This window comes from Falco punctatus (genome assembly GCF_963210335.1).
Source record: "Falco punctatus genome assembly, chromosome: 2".
Lineage (NCBI taxonomy): Eukaryota > Metazoa > Chordata > Aves > Falconiformes > Falconidae > Falco > Falco punctatus.
The window spans coordinates 43,960,668-43,976,982 of NC_137581.1; positions in this window are offsets into that span (position 1 = coordinate 43,960,668).

Genomic DNA, 16,315 nt, shown 5'->3' on the forward strand with positions numbered 1-16,315 from the left:
GTAAACACGTGAAATTCAGGGAGCTGGTTAACAGCCTTAGCTGTTTGTGTGTTTTCATACAATACCAGACAGTTGCGTCAACCTTATCATGAAACAAAATATCTATTTTGATTGGTATTATAGCCTACATATGTAGCCATTATGCTCCAGATAAGTATTACACTACACCCTTGGTCATAATGTCAGCCACTGAGATTGTAAAAGAAATATCCTTTAATGACTGCTTCCACCAGACTCAGGATCAGATCAGGAAGCCTTTGCATCCTCCATGCAGAGATCTAGCTATCTTCAAAATCCATCCTTCACTTAGAGACACTTTTTGAAGCAAATTAATCCTGGACAATGTAACGCAAAGCCTTCTGAAATTCAATTACTGTGTGTTATATGTTCTGTAAAGCAGTATTCCCATCTGTGCCATGACTAGAGAAGCAATATTTTCGTTAGTATTACTCAACAAATATGTTTGAAAAGGCAGCTTGGATATGCTTACCATAGTGACATGACTTCAAGTTCAGTCTTTTGCTACCTGTGGGTCATAAATGCAGATGATGGAAGTCTACTTCAGTTAAAACTCACAATTAAAGAACTGATTTGGTTTGGGTAGATTTTTTATTCCTTCTTTTTTTAAAAAAAAAACAACAAACCAAAGGAAAACCTACCTGGTTGAAAAACATCCCAAGCTTACCCAACAGTAAAGTAAACAAAAAAGTGGAAGATAATTTAAATCACTTAACATTCAATTTTCCCAGTGAATTCTGCCATTTTTTATGTTATATTGGGGTTTATTATTCTGCCTCATCTTATCTAGGGTACTGCCATGATGTACAATTACTCATTCTCACTACTTTGGGATTGTTTACATTGCAGAATTAAAGAACTAGGGTATCAGGAATAAGCCTTCAGCAAGTTTCAGCTTTCATAACTGTATATGGAGTAGATTTACCTGAGCTTATGTAGAATAAATAGGTAACTGAAGGATCAGTCTGTCCAAAAATATCTGTTGGCATTAGAGATCGAAACATAGGAGAGAAAATCCATTCCAAAAATGAGACTATGCAAGTCAAGCTTCATCATAACAAACCCCATATAATAAATATGAAGAAAAGAGATATCAGCAAATGAAGTCACATACACATTTTCCACCTATACTCTTCTATTCTCCTGTTTCAGGGACTAGCACACACAAAGGAGGTATCCAAGCATCTTTGTAATTTTGGCAGGACAAAGAGATGGTTCTGATTCATAATTTCTGGAAAAGAAATAGCAGAAACCAGAATGTAAGTACTCCAGCACGTATTTCTGTCTGTTTGTTTTGTGTGTTCATTTTGAAAAATGGAAACCTGTGAGCAAGTAAGGTTATCAAGGGCTGAATAGTTCCCATACTCAATCACACCGCTTTGCAGCTTCTCACACAGCTGTGTATTACTTACACACGTGTACAAATATGTTGTTTTAATCTTTCATTTTGCAATACATAGCTAATGTGCACTGATAGCAGAGAACTGAATTCTTGCAAAGCACGTGAATTGATAGACTGGTTTTCCTTCTGTCTCAGAGAGATTTTTCACACAGGAATGGATGGAGCATTTAAAGGTGTTACGTAAGCATATCCATCCAGATACATATATTGACATCTTAAAAAATAAGCACTTTGGGCCTATTTATTTTCTCTTATATTTGCAGGAGGCCACATCTTCCTGCTTGCCTCTGCCCTGCCAATTAATTTCGTTTTCAGACCTATCTGATCTGGTCCATGTGGGAATCACCAGAGATATCACAGCAGCTTCCCATCCTCTTGGGAATCTGATTGCTCCTTTTTCTTATGCTAGCTCACTTTGTCCTCCAAGTAAGAATTCAAATGTCAATCATTTTTTGTTCAATTTCATGGGGTAGAATCACAAAAATGGCAACCAATCCAATTGCAAATTACTTGATGAATCTTCTTTGAAGAGTTGCCAATAATGCTAATCATCAAATGGTTGAATTCAGCTCTGTAGAAATGCATTTGTGAAGAACAGCAATCTCTGTGACTTTGACAAAGGAACTGCTGACTTGCCTCACTGTTTGTCTTTTGATGTGAAAGAGCAAATCGATTTATAGAGCTTTTGCTTGCAGATGTAGGATATGATTAGTATGCAGAAAGACCTTTCTACAGTGTCATTTGTTTATTTAGCTGTCTCTGCACTCAGCCCTGATTGTGTATACTTAATTAATGTATACACAGCTAAAAGAAATAAAATCCTGGAACCATGATCATAGAATACTGTACTACATGTCATTCATCACGATGAAAATGCTATTTATATTTTATTGGCTACAAGGAAGGGAAGTGCATATATTTAAAAAATTGTTTCAAAAAGTCCTTATGTTTGCCAAAAGCAGTCAGTTATAGTTACACCAAAAAAGTGTCAATGAAAGCTGTTTGATTTAAGTAGGAGGTTCTTTTTTTCCAGTGTTTAAATTTTCATTCCAAACAGTTGTTGAGTCTTTTTAAAAAGTACCTCTGATGCCTTCCTGAGGTCAAAGTACTCTGTAAAACATCCTAAGAGACCTGAATCATCCCGTTCTTCAAGGCCTTCTGATTCTGTTGCTTAGAAATTTTAGCTGAGAAAGAGTTTAAAGAGGAAAGCAGAGACACTAGAGACCTTCATGTCAATAATGAATGATCAATAGAAGTCACACACTAGAAAATTGACATTCAGTCAGCAATTCTGTGTTATTCATGCACATTTTACATTGTCTATTCAGGTTTGTTGTGGGGAAAGTAGACACAGAAAGGCAGAAAAAGGTAGAAAGCATCAGAATATCAAATAATGGAATCCAGAGTGACATCTAGTGACATGCTGTATTAGAAGCATGAACATTTAATGACTGAAATATACTGATTTTACTGGTCATATTAATTACAGCTTCACAGAAAAACTGCTTAAAAAAATGTTACAGAAGTTTCTTACAACATGCATTCCATAAGCATATAAGACCGTACACAATTCAACTTACTAAAATGTTTGCTTCTAAGCGGAATCATATTTTCTACAGAAACACTTTGCAAGTTTAATAACATTGATGCTATATTAGTTTGTCAGTACAGATTCACCTTATAAATAACTTTCTAAACTCATCTGCAAGATCTTGAATTCATATTTTTCAGCCATGAGCGCTGACTCGAAATCATGAGCTAACTAATCTCTTCAGAACCTTGTACCATATTTTTCAAGATGGCAGAGCACTGTCTTCATGAACAGATTGCATTCGATCTTCTGTTCTGACCTTTTCCATTGCATGAACTGCAGGATCCTGGTCACTAAAAGTATTGTATGGAAATTGCTATTACAAAGTTGAAATCCAGAGTACCCTGTTCTCAACCCAGTCTCCATCAAATACAGACACATGATAATGCCCTTAATTTCTGTGTTATGAATAAGCAAGGGCAATTCATGTTATTAAAAGAAGAATAAGACTGATCTGCAAAGGCTGTGGAATAATAAAATAATGTAAGGAACCATACAGAACTCTCCAAACATACCTTTTAAATAATAGAAATATACTTTGAAAAGTCAGTTGCAATCTGTTGTTATTGATACTATGCTTCAGTAAATAAGAAAGTGCAGACATTGGTACTAAAATAATTTTGTGGGTTGTAAGATTAATGGATGAATGTTGAAGTTACTTTAATCAGATTTGCTACTTTAAATCATATATTTCCTCATTTTTCAACTTCAATGTGTAAGAAATGTTTATCATTTTCATCTTTTCTCTAAAATCACAGAGAGAAGGCAAGAGAAAAGATACCACATGTTAGACTGATTAAGCTTCCTTGTCAGTAACTTCAAATCAATTAATGGGAGAGAAAAAAAGAACAACACTTAAAATATTTGGACAAAGTAAGTCTATATTAGGGTTTGGGTTTACCTTCTTTCTAGATAAAGAGATAAGGTAAAGTATAAGTATATTGCAACTACTACATAACAGTCATATAATGAAGAAATCTTAGATTTAAAAATTGGTTTATTATATAAAGACCACCATCACTATAGGCACTAGATTTTTTTGTATGTTTTGTTATGGGCTTCCTCCTTTCTCTTGCCCTACATACTTGGACTTTTAAAACTTAACTTCCTTTTGGAGACAATTACAACTTTCCTCAGATGTATATCACAGTTACTCTTACTTGCAAATCTTGAAGATGCAAATACACCTCTAGGTTGCATGTTCAACTTCACAAATAGCAAGTCAGATACTAATTTCAAAGAAGGAAATACTAAGTGATAGTTCAAATTTAATTGTACAAAGTACCAGTCCCTCCTTTTTTCTTTCTCACTTTTAAAAATTAAGGTTAACTTAGAAGATCAGTCTTTGGTGTCCTCTCACTTCCCTATGCTCTTCTAGAGCAGCACAGAATGCAGGCCAGGTAAGCTGAATTCATTTCATTTATTTCATTAACATAGCAGAAAACAGATTATGCATACAATGATTTTTTACTTTTTGTCTTCATTCCACAGACCCCTCCAATCTATGCATAAATCCAGTAATTTTCTTTCTTCCATCCCTTGAAGATCCTTGTCCCCATGTTCTGTACATGAGTTTCTCTTAATTTCCTCTCCCTAACTTTTTGTTTCTCCCTTCCTCACACTCCAAATCCCTTCCAAATCTCTCATATCCTCGTTACTGATTACAGTACATCTTTACCATTAGCAGTAAACAAGCCAATCAACCAACCAGCAAACCAAACAAGCATGTAACAGAAACTCAAGAGCTCTCAGAAGTGGGCAACTCTTTTAACAATCTCTAGTTCCTTTCAATGGGGTGACATCAGATCATAATTTTTACTTTTCCTTTTTTTATAAAATGACTACCCTTCAACAATTTTTCCCCTACAAGCTCAGGAAAAAGTCATCTCCCTTCAGAGTCAAGAAGATGAGAACACAGGTCTATCAAGAAACAAGACAGAAAATAATGTTCTTTTCTGAAATGAATTTATTAATTTTAAAAAAATTACATAACTTTTTTATTTTATCTAATAAACTAAAGTAACTGCAGCTCTATTTTTGGTGCACAGCAGCTTAGTTTTGACCTTCTTAACACACGTAATTTTTCACTTTCAGACTGAGATGGGAAAGCTGTCAAACACGGAAACACAGTAACAGCAGTTACTACTTTCCATCTGAAAGCACTGAAAACAATTCACAATTAGGTGTTACACTTCACTTATGCCTTCTTTCCTTTTCTTCTTTATTTTTTTTTCCTTCTCCACCCTGCTCAGAACTCTTTTCCATCCTCTTTGCTCCTTTTTCTTTTCTGTCCTTTCCACTGCATTTCATTACTTATAAGCAATTCTGCCAGTTTTGTCCCACATAGCTGGTCTCTTCCTTTTGCTCTGATCAGTGCCCCCATAAAACAAGGTATTTCCAACACAAACCATAATTGACAAGTTCAACAAGAAATCTGAGTTCTAGGATGCATGTAGTAGCAGTCACAGTGACAACTGGATTGTTCCATGAAATCTGAGACCCTCAGAAGGTGCTCCTTTAATTAAATAGAGTTAATTCAAATATGTCATGCCTTGCACTTTCTCTGAAGCTGCTGGTGCATTATTTTCCTAAGAATGATGACCTAATTAAATAGATTTTGGCATAGACTCACAAAACCTGCACTTATTTCACTCACTCAGGAAAGACCTTTATAATTCTTTCATAACTGCAGGAGCAAAACTATTTCTCAATACCTCTTCAATGTATAATGAACATTAAACAGGAAATACCAGCTAAATGTACCTTTATTATTTTTTAGATGTTGAAAAGGTTTAGACCAAGACAAGGATTTATTAATAGGATTTGGGTGCCTAATGGCCCTAGGCTTCTTTGAAAACTCAAGCCAGGAGAGAGATGTTCTCAGCATGTTTGCACAACAAGCTGATGGAATCACTTCTTATAATTTAATCATAGTCTTCAGATTAATAACTGGCGTAAGAGTCTCTAGATATTCCTGGACTGGTTTCCTAGTTCTCATTTTGGTATCATTGCTATTAATGATCTCTTAATTTTCCTTATTCTTATGAGCTTTGATAATCTTTCTCTGATCGCGAGAGTTTTGATGTCTTGATTCATTCTTCACCCACAATATTATAAAACTTTTAGGAAAAGCTTGATTAATTAATCCTATGAAACAGAGGGGAACCAAAACCTCTCTCTCTGACCACGATTTTAACCAAGAATGATACTGAATTTGTTTGTAAACAGACTGAGAAACAAACACCACCTCTCACTTTCTAGGAGGAATGACTACTTTCACCCCATCTTGAAAAAATGAGAAAAATTAAAAAAAAAAAAAAAAAAAAGGAGAGAAAGTGAAAAAAGGAAAGGGGCAGGGGGGAGAAAAACAGGAAAAGGGGGAAGTAGGAGAAAAAGATGGAGAAGAGAAAAAAGAAAAAGGGGTAAAGAGAAAAAGGAAAGAGAAGGAAATAAATAAGAGGTTTTTTTTTTTTTTTTAAAAAAAAAAACAACTGAAAAGGAAGAAGCAGCAAGCTGGGAACTGCCCTGTCATGGCTGTAGTATTCAGAACTCCAAGTGGATGGAGGTGTGATAAGAAAAGACACATATTTCAAAGAGCAGTGAGAGTTTGAACGTGCCTATGGGTATTGGGTGTGGCTGAGCCTGATGGCAGCTACCTGGTAGTGCTGTGCTTGTATTGGTCGCTAGAAAGGTGCTGGTAACACACCAGTGTTTTGGCTACTGCTGAGCAGCGCTCACACAGCATCAGGGCTGCCTCTCCAACCTTTCCCCACTCCCTGCCTCCAGTAGGCTGGGGTTGGGCAAGATCTTGGGAGGGGACACAGCCAGGACAGCTGACCCAAACCAACCAAGGGGATATGCCATGCCATGTGACGTCCGCTCAGATATAAATGCTAAGAGAAAGGGGGAGGAAGGGGGGGGGGGGCATTCATTATTTACTATATTTGTCTTGCAGAGCAACCACTATGTGTACTGAAGCCCTGCTTCCCAGGAAGCCAAGCATCACCTGCTGATGGGAAGTAAATAATAACATCTTTTGTCTTCCTTTGCTTCAGCACACATGACTTTTGCTATTGCTTCATTAAGCTACCTTTATCTTGACCCACAAGTTTTTTTCCCCCCATCTTATTTCCCCCCACCTCCCCCTACATTCTGCTGAGGAGGGCAGTGATAGAGTGTCTTGGTGGGCACCTGGCATCTAGCCAAGGTCAACCCACCACACTATGGCTTTCTAGAAGAGATTTTTTTCTAGAGGGTTCCTAGAACTCATAGGGTACCCAAACGAATCATTTATAGGCATCTAACACTTTCAAAAGGTTAGAGCTTCAGTGCTCTGATTCAGTCAGATGGAGTTAAGTACCTATATTTAAAGTACAGCAGTATCCTTGTTGGGAATCATATAGCTTATGCCTGAGTCTCTCCTTTACCATTATTTAAACTAGCCTTTATCTTTCTACATTCAAGCAACCTAGTCTTACAGAAGTGGTGGGTCTCCATAAGTTGAAAACAAAATGTTCTGCAAAGACTCAGGAATCTACAACACGTGCTCAAATATTTAGATGTCTCAATACAGGATAAGTAGCCCATTTTGAAACATTACCCAATTTATCATACACCAGATGCAGACAGACAATATAACTACAAATATCTTCCTTTTTCACACACAGAGTAAAAAAAAACAACAACAAACCAAACGTGCAAACACAAACCTTAGGGGGCAATACCGGTGTTTAAATACAGGTTTCTAGTGCCAACTATGTCTAAATTAGAGAAGGGAGACAGTGATGAACACCTGACTAATCCAGTGAAAAATACTATCATGTAAATCACAAAGCACTTACACTGCTGCTTTTCCAAACTTGCAAAAGGCAAAAGTTGATCCCTAACCAGAGACTTGCAGGACATCGTCTGTCCATTACCTTGTTTTCTGAGTTGATAATTTGGAAAAACAAATTAGAAATCTCCTGTCTAAACCATCTATTAATACTTCATAATACTAGACTTTAATTTCCACCAAAATAAATACTGTTATTTAATTTACTGAAAAAAAAATGTATTTAATGAAAAATGTAGCAATATGGCTATGCTGTAAACTACACCCAAATAAAGACAACACTGCACTTTATGTCAATAAATCCCCTGCTGCAAAAGAAGTGCATATGACTGTCAGGCAGGACTCACCTCCTGCTGTTTCTAGTGCCCTATAGCACCCTCAGCGTGGTGCTTTGGAAGCTACCTTTGGGATCTGTCATAATAACTATATTGCAGGTACAAAATGTGGCAGCATTTACAGCCCCTTGAGGAGATGCTTTTGTACTTCCCCTGGTACAGCTATGAAAGAACATGTTCCCCTTGATAGAGCATCTTTGGGAGGTCTTCGGTTCAGATAGTATTCTATGTAACAACAGGGAGATTTCTGGGTTTTGAATAGAAAAGGAAAGAAATTGGAAAGAAGCTGGATTAGATAGGGAGAAAAACTACACTGCTTCTAATTTTACTTCTCACATCAGGGTCACATGCCTCCAGCAGTGTGCATGCAAGAATTTTGGTGGTCCATTTTCTCCCAGAGGCACTTGTATCTTGGGACCCACCTTTCCTCAAACGTGCGTTTTGCTCAGCCTTCTCACCTTGACTAAAAAGGAATTGATCTCTTCTCTGCATACCCAGTGCACATCTTTTAAAAAACAAGACCAAGGTAAAATATAGCACCTATGGTTAATATTAGAATAAAATACCAGAACATATTTCAAGAAAGGAAAAATTTCAACTTTTCACAACAGACAGAGCATATCTGCCAACTGCATAAATGCCTCCTTGGAATTACCTGATTTCTGATATCTGTATGGAGAGACCAAATGAAAAAAGGAGTTATTTACCTTCTTGAATGTCAGTAAGAATAGTTTTTAATGTGATATCTGTTGTTCTTGCTAATGGTCCATTTCCATATGACTGTTTTATTGCACAAATGACAAAATAAAATTACATAGTACTGTATTTAAGAGCAAGACAAGCCATGTGGTTTCTAAAACCAATTTTTTTTTATTTGGGAAGAATGACAGAATAGATGACTCTTATGGGACAATTCCAAAGGAACAGAACTGCCAGTTAAAAAAAAATATTTTTCTTTTAAGGATACTAAACTAAATATAAACCAATTTAAGACAGAGAAAACACTTAAAGAATCAGTTCAAAACACACTGCTAAATAAATAAAAATCAAAATTTCTTTTGTCCTAAAAAATTTATTCCAATTCCAAAAGTGAGATTTTAAGAGATCTTATTACAATACATCTGAAACTGTCTCAAGTACTCCCACAGACTCCACAGGATATCCGAGGTGCGGAATGAGAAACAAGGAGGATGGCTGTAGACAAAGCATTGTGTAGTCTGATGGTGCCCTCACTCCTTAGCCTATATTATCATTCATTTCTTCTTCTAAATGTATATAATTACATTTTAAGATGTTCCTTAGAAGAAGTTTCATGTAATTGCTATGATCCTGCTTAATAATGCCTTGAGAAACAAAACAACAGATCCAAATAAAATATCCCTCCTTAAAGTATAAGTCAAAGGCTATCCACATGGACGACTGAAAAATAATCAGATTTTGCATTCCATCCTTTCAACAGCACAACTACACTTTCCAATATGCTTTGTTGTTTTCTTTTAATTCACGAAAATTAATCTTATAGATGTAGATGCCAGATTTGCATTAATTAAAACTCCACTGTAGAAGCCAGGCTTAATTGCAATCAAATTTGCTTAATTATGCATGGCGAGAGATTCCCAATTGAGAAAGGTTTTAGTAAGGATTTTTCTTTTTTATACTGACAAAATAAATTGAAATTGTCATTTTTTGTGTTTTATGTAACACTTGTAAATAATTTGTGGAGCACCTTAAGTCTTCTATGTAAAGCAATGTTATTGCTTAAGTAATTATAACAATCTGCATTTTTCATTGTTAATTGTGGGTGTCAGCCTCATTAATTTTAATTTACAGCCTGTAATGAAATTAAGAAAATTTTGTGCTGATCTGCTGAAACTTGTCTTATAGAAAGTTACTTAATAAAACTGAAGTTCAGAAAAGTAAGGATTTTATTTGTGCATTGTCAAGACAAGTAACAAATGTTCATTTTTCTCACCAGTTTTGCTTCTAATTTTAAATTGCTATCTAGTAAAACAACTTGTGTCACAAAGTTTGAGAAAGTTCAATCTGAAAATTTTTCACTTCAAAGAATAATTACATAGAATATAGACATGTATTTTTATTGTCAACAGATATGTCACTGAGCTCAAAAAAGTTGCTGTAACTCTATTCTATTGTTCATACACTTTTATTCTGTCTGTATATTGCTTGATTAGCCAGACGACATAACTCACTGTACCAAATATTCGAAAAGGCAAATACTAATAACCTTAGAAATCCCAAAGTAGCACATTGGGACCTGTATCTGAAATGTGAAACACAATTGTGCAAATGGAAATAAGCAGGTTAACATACTTCCATAAAGCCACATGAAAGCAAAACAAAACAAAGCGTGAGGTTTTTGAGTTGAAAGTGTAATTTTCTATCAGCTGCTGCTGCCAAATCCAGAGAAGCACATGCTGAGCTGCAGCTCTGATCTTTCCAATGTGTGTGGACACGAGCACGACTGCTGCTGTAGCCCTGCTTTGGCAAGACCCTTACACAAACTCTGCTCTGAGCATGACATGTCTTACCAAAGTCAATGGGACTGAAAGTCATGTTTAACCCTGCACTTCTTCCTGCATTAAGATGTATTACATTTTTTAAAAGACTAAAAATGTTACTTTTAGATTTGCTTATTACTGCACTTGATGATGGCAGTTATCCTTAGCTCAGTTAGATCTTCATCTCTGTGTTCAACAGAGAGTTTTAGGTTTAAACTGAAGAAGGCTAAAGGTTTAAACTGTCCAGGAGAAGGTTAGAAACTTGGTAATTGTTCATGGAGGGCAGTCAAAGTTGGTCAAATCTTAATGCTACTTGTTTTCAGGAAAAGCTCCACATTAAAGATATATTAAAAAGAATTCTAGGTCTGCAAACCCCATTAGTTTCCTGTGATCAGGTATTACTTTACAAAGCAAATTCCACTTTCCTATTTAAAAAAATGTTCTTCTGTGTCATAAAGATAGTATTAAAGAGAATAAAACATCCTCACCATTAGTTTTAAAGCGTTAAAATAGTAATTATTTTTTGTGACAAATATCACAGTATGGCTAATGAATATGAGATTATCGTTTAGCTAATGAATACAAGATTACAATGTAGCATTAATAACAATTTTTTTCTCTGAATAATCTAATACATTTCCATCTCAATTAAGTGGCTTCGAATATTGGAATTATTACAACTTTTTAAAATTAACATTTTGAAGATGTAAAAAAATATTAGCAATTTAATGAAGGGGTCACACAAAATACAGTATGTTTATGTAGTATGAAATCCAGGATAACTGAAAAAAACTGTAGAAAACTCAAACAGAAAGAAAATGTCAGTGTGATGAAAGCTGCCACTCAGCTCTGTCTGGAAGCTTCCAGTAAAACAATTTAACAAAACCCCAGAGTCAATTCTATAGTTCTAAATTCTATAAAACTGCATGCTTTATTTCTGTATTATTTTACCTTTTTTATTATATTTGAAAGACAAATTCTAAACATATTGCAGGTTGGTTATTTTTTTTAGTTCAAATACAATAGTAAAAAAATCTTTAAATTGCTCTCCAGCATCTAAAATTCTGTAGTCTCATTCATTTTCTTCCAAAATGCACTCAGCTGTTTCACTCAATAAAAAAGTATCTCACAGGACCAATTTTTTTTTCTTTCTTCACTGCAAAAATGTTTTTTTCTGCACAGTTCTGAAACTTCCATAAACTATTATGGAAGCTTCCAAATTAAGCACAATAATATAGCCAAAATTAAGCTTCCAAATTAAGCACAATAATATAGCCAAAAACCTCTACTCACGTTATCTATGACCACTTCATTTAAGAGTTTCTTTTTAATATACTCAGTTTTCTGCTTTTCAAACCTCAGCCCTTCAACCTCTATCCTTCCCTTCCTCTGTTCTGCTGAGTTTGCATCATTGCCCCAGCCATGCAAGAAAACAGAAAGATATGGCTTAATTAGGCTGCAACTTTATTAATTTAATTTATCTGGGGACTATCCAGCAGCAATTTCTACAATACAGGTCATAAATTTTTCATTAATTATTTTCACTTGTAGGAGGGCTGCCATTAGCTTTCATTCCCTGTGGCAGCAGGTCCTTGGCCCTCAGTGGGTGGTCCACCATAATCTTTAAATGATGGTTAGGAAGGATAGGTTCTCTTGTCACACTAGACATCAAGAGTCCTATTTCCAGTACTTACCTTCTTTTGAGGAAGCTTTTGGGTTTGTCCTTTTCTAATGCTGGTTTACCAAAGAAGCAGATCCTCTATGGTAGTTCAAGTATCTGAAATGGATTTTACTTCCTTGGAGAGGCAGGTGACAGGAAGACTAGGCTAGACAGCCTGTTATACCCCTTCTGCAGGTTAACAAGGTCAGTTAGTTGACCTGAGGTCCACTGACCTGCCAACCTACCCACAGAGCTATCTTCCACCTGGGTCATGGACTCCCATAACCTGTAAAGGAAGGCAATACTTAAAAGTTAGAACTCTTTTTCCGAGGTAGCCCACTAAACCAAACAAGAATCCAAGTTTTGCATTGTAGATCTCACCTCAGAACGTCCACTTTGCTCATCTTAATATTCCCAGAGCGCTCTCCTTTTTTCATTTTTACTGGAAACTATCCATTGTGGATTTGCTTGTCTGTTTTTTAATTGGTGTTGAGAGGCATTTATCGTTATGATCCTGAAGACACTTGCACAATGCTTTGGATGAAAAAGCATTATATGATATCATAATATTTAATGCAAAAAATGTGAAAGAACAGAAACCGCAATGGGCAAGTTGTGGGGAGAGGCTGATATTTTTCTTGTATACAAAGACATTTCTCAAATATATAATATACAAAATAAATATATAAAAATATAACAATAATATTATAATGCATATATTATTATGTATAAGACTACATTAACTCTATAAAATATAAACCTTTTTTTCATATACCTGCCTTTAATAATTTGCAGTCTGAACAATTGGAAGCTAGCAGGGGAAGGCAAGAAATAATAAACCTATGACTAGGAAGATGTGCGAAGAACCCCTGAGCATGTGTTCTGCTCTCTGCCATTACTTTTCCTGTTTATAGTTTGCTACTCTAACTGCATATGACAATGGAAAGTGTAAAACAGTTGAGTCCCAGAACATACAACTATTTCACTATATCAGAGAGAAAAAAAATTAAACTTTGGACACCATACTTACTTTGCTACTACAAATGGGGAGAGTGTGTGTGTGTCAGTTTTTCGTATTGGCCTGTAGTGAAACCATTTTCAATGTGCTTCATAATATAAACTAAAAATGTGTAGCAGAGACTTCCTAGGATTTTCCAGAGATCATAGATGATCTCCAAAGCAGATTCCCAATCTGGTGTTTGAACTAAGTGTTGGTGGTTATAATGGCTGATGGTCTTTTCAGTGTGCAATAAAACAAATAATTCAATTAATCTGATGTGTTATAAAATGTATAGAAATAAAACCAAGCAGTCTTAATCTAGGCTTCTAATATCCAGCACCTAAGCAGATTTTCCTTCTTAAATGGATAGCAACTGCTACTTATGCCTCTCAGTGGTCTAGTGAATTCTGACACTGTTTCTGAGGGACGTATACAGAACAATACCAATAGGAAGAAAAACAGCCTTAGGAAGTCAGTTCCAATTACATGCAGCATGCAAGATATTTTTGCAGGGCTGCTTATGTCTTACGTTATCTTCTGATAATAGACGTTGCTTCTTCTGAGAGCAAGAATAACAGCGAAGTACAAGCTGGGTTCTTTAAAAGGCTGAAAACTATTGCATGTTCTAAGAACATCTGCAGATCTAATTCTTCTCATCACAAATGTTGCCTGCTACTCCCCAGTGTTGTAGTGAGCTGCCAAAATGCAAAGAGATGAGTTTTTTTCTTTAGGAACAGTATAGTAATAACAGTAAAAACAAGGCATATGTGTAGTTTTAGAATGATATTGAATACAATTTTTAAATTTAAAGCCAGGGTGGGTACAGGGCAAGAGGAGGAGGCAGCAGAACTGGGATGGCTACTAGTGGCTGCTGGGCTGGTTGGGCTGGGTCCACCAACGGGCACCTTCTCAGCCTTCCATTTCTGCTGTCCTTCCAATGGCAGCAGTTCTTCTTGGAGCTCAGCCTCTCACACTTTTTATCCTTTGTGGCTTTCCACCCTATCACTGTTCTTTCTTCGTTCTCCTCCATCCCTCTCTGTTTCCCTCAGCAACACCAGGACAGGTTCAGCCCCTCATTTCTGACACAGCCAAACTCCATTTTGCCTGCCTGGCTAAGACAAATCACATCAGCTCTGCACAGAGGGGTTGTATTTAATCTCTTAGGAAACACATAATCTTTAATCTTTTCAAGTACACTCGGATGCTTACCTGATAAAGTTAATGTTCTGCTGAGGCACAAATGTCAGTAGTATGCATAACAAACTACAAAGGAGTATTTTTGAAACCCTGGGTATAAGGTTCTCACATTTTGACAAATACCAATATGGGAGAAAAAAACGTATTCTTTGATAATAATTGTGACATTTTCATATAGGCTGTATGTATCAGTATAGCAGAGTACCAATTTGTCCTGGACATGTAAATAAAGATGTCAACAACCTTCTTAACAGTTCAACTAACATTTAAACTTATTTTACTCTTGTATTTCTTTCTATTGTCAAGCCGGGAGAACATTGATGACTATGAAAAGTGAATGAATAATAGAAGAAGAAAAAAAAAAGAATAGAAAAGAAAGAGGAAAAGAAAATGAAGGAGAAAGAATAAAAATTAAAAACAAAGAAAAGATGAAGAAAGAGAAGAAGGAAAAAAAAACATTTTTGGAAAGGAAGGACTTTGGCATTCTTATTTAATTATCAGTGGATACACAGGATAAAGAGATCTATTTCAAAACTGTGACTTAATGACAAGCTATGTGTAATACTTTGCCTGAAGACCCAGACAACATCGTTAAGAGAGAGACAAGTAAATTCTAGGTAAGAAATAAAAATAAATGTTTCCACACCTCTGACATAACTGTAAAAGTTAAAAGGCTACTGATAAATTGGAGACAAATGACTATTGTTCTGGCAAAAGAAGGAATCTTAATTCATTTTTGGATAACAATATTGCCAGCTCTTGCAATTTTATTATTAGCCTCATGATATTTGATGCTCCTTTTAAAGACCTAGCTCCTAGATTTATACTAATTAGGAGGCTATTAACTTTCATAAAAAATATCATGTTTCCAGTCCTGATACCTAAGCAGAAAAAAATTAGAGCATTTCCTAAAAGTGTGAAAGATAGAAGTTAGACAAGAACCCCAAACAGGTTATTAAAAAAACCCAACCCAAACCTATGAATTCTGGAAGACTTACTCATGATTTCTGAATATTTGGCAACACTATATTAACTATAATTATGTTAGGGATTTATTAGGTAATAAAAATAGCAAAGCTGATAAGAAGCTTCTGCAATGAAAAAGCAGAACATGCTGAAAATCAGCCAAAAGAAGGTGAAATTCCAAAATATTTCAGTTTGTAATTAAAACTTTTATTTTTTTGGTTCTTTCAACAAACTATTCTACATAGTTTCCCATAAAAAAAAAAATCTGACTAATTTTAAAAACTAATTTTCCAAACCTGACTTGTTCCACTGGCAACAAACCCAACCTGCTAAAATAATTTTTACCTCTTAGGGATTCATGAATATTACTGAATTTCTGTCCATCACCATTTTAATCTGCTTTAATCTTAGACTTCAATGACTTGATATTGTTCAGGCGGCATAAAACCATACTGCTAGCAAGATGACTTAAGTAGAAAAGTCTAGCTATTTTTTTCTGTTAAATCCACAGTTTTTAGGAAAACTGTGCAATTTAAGAATCACACTTAGCTTGTAACCAAAATGCAATCATTTACCTTAAGTAGAAAAGTCTAGCTATTTTTTTCTGTTAAATCCACAGTTTTTAGGAAAACTGTGCAATTTAAGAATCACACTTAGCTTGTAACCAAAATGCAATCATTTACCTTTATCTCAAGCATTCTCTGATAAGAGACAATCTCTGAAATAATGTGCCACATGAACTAATTCTGCTTCCTGCAATACAGTCCATCCCAATTATTATTCAAATGCTGTG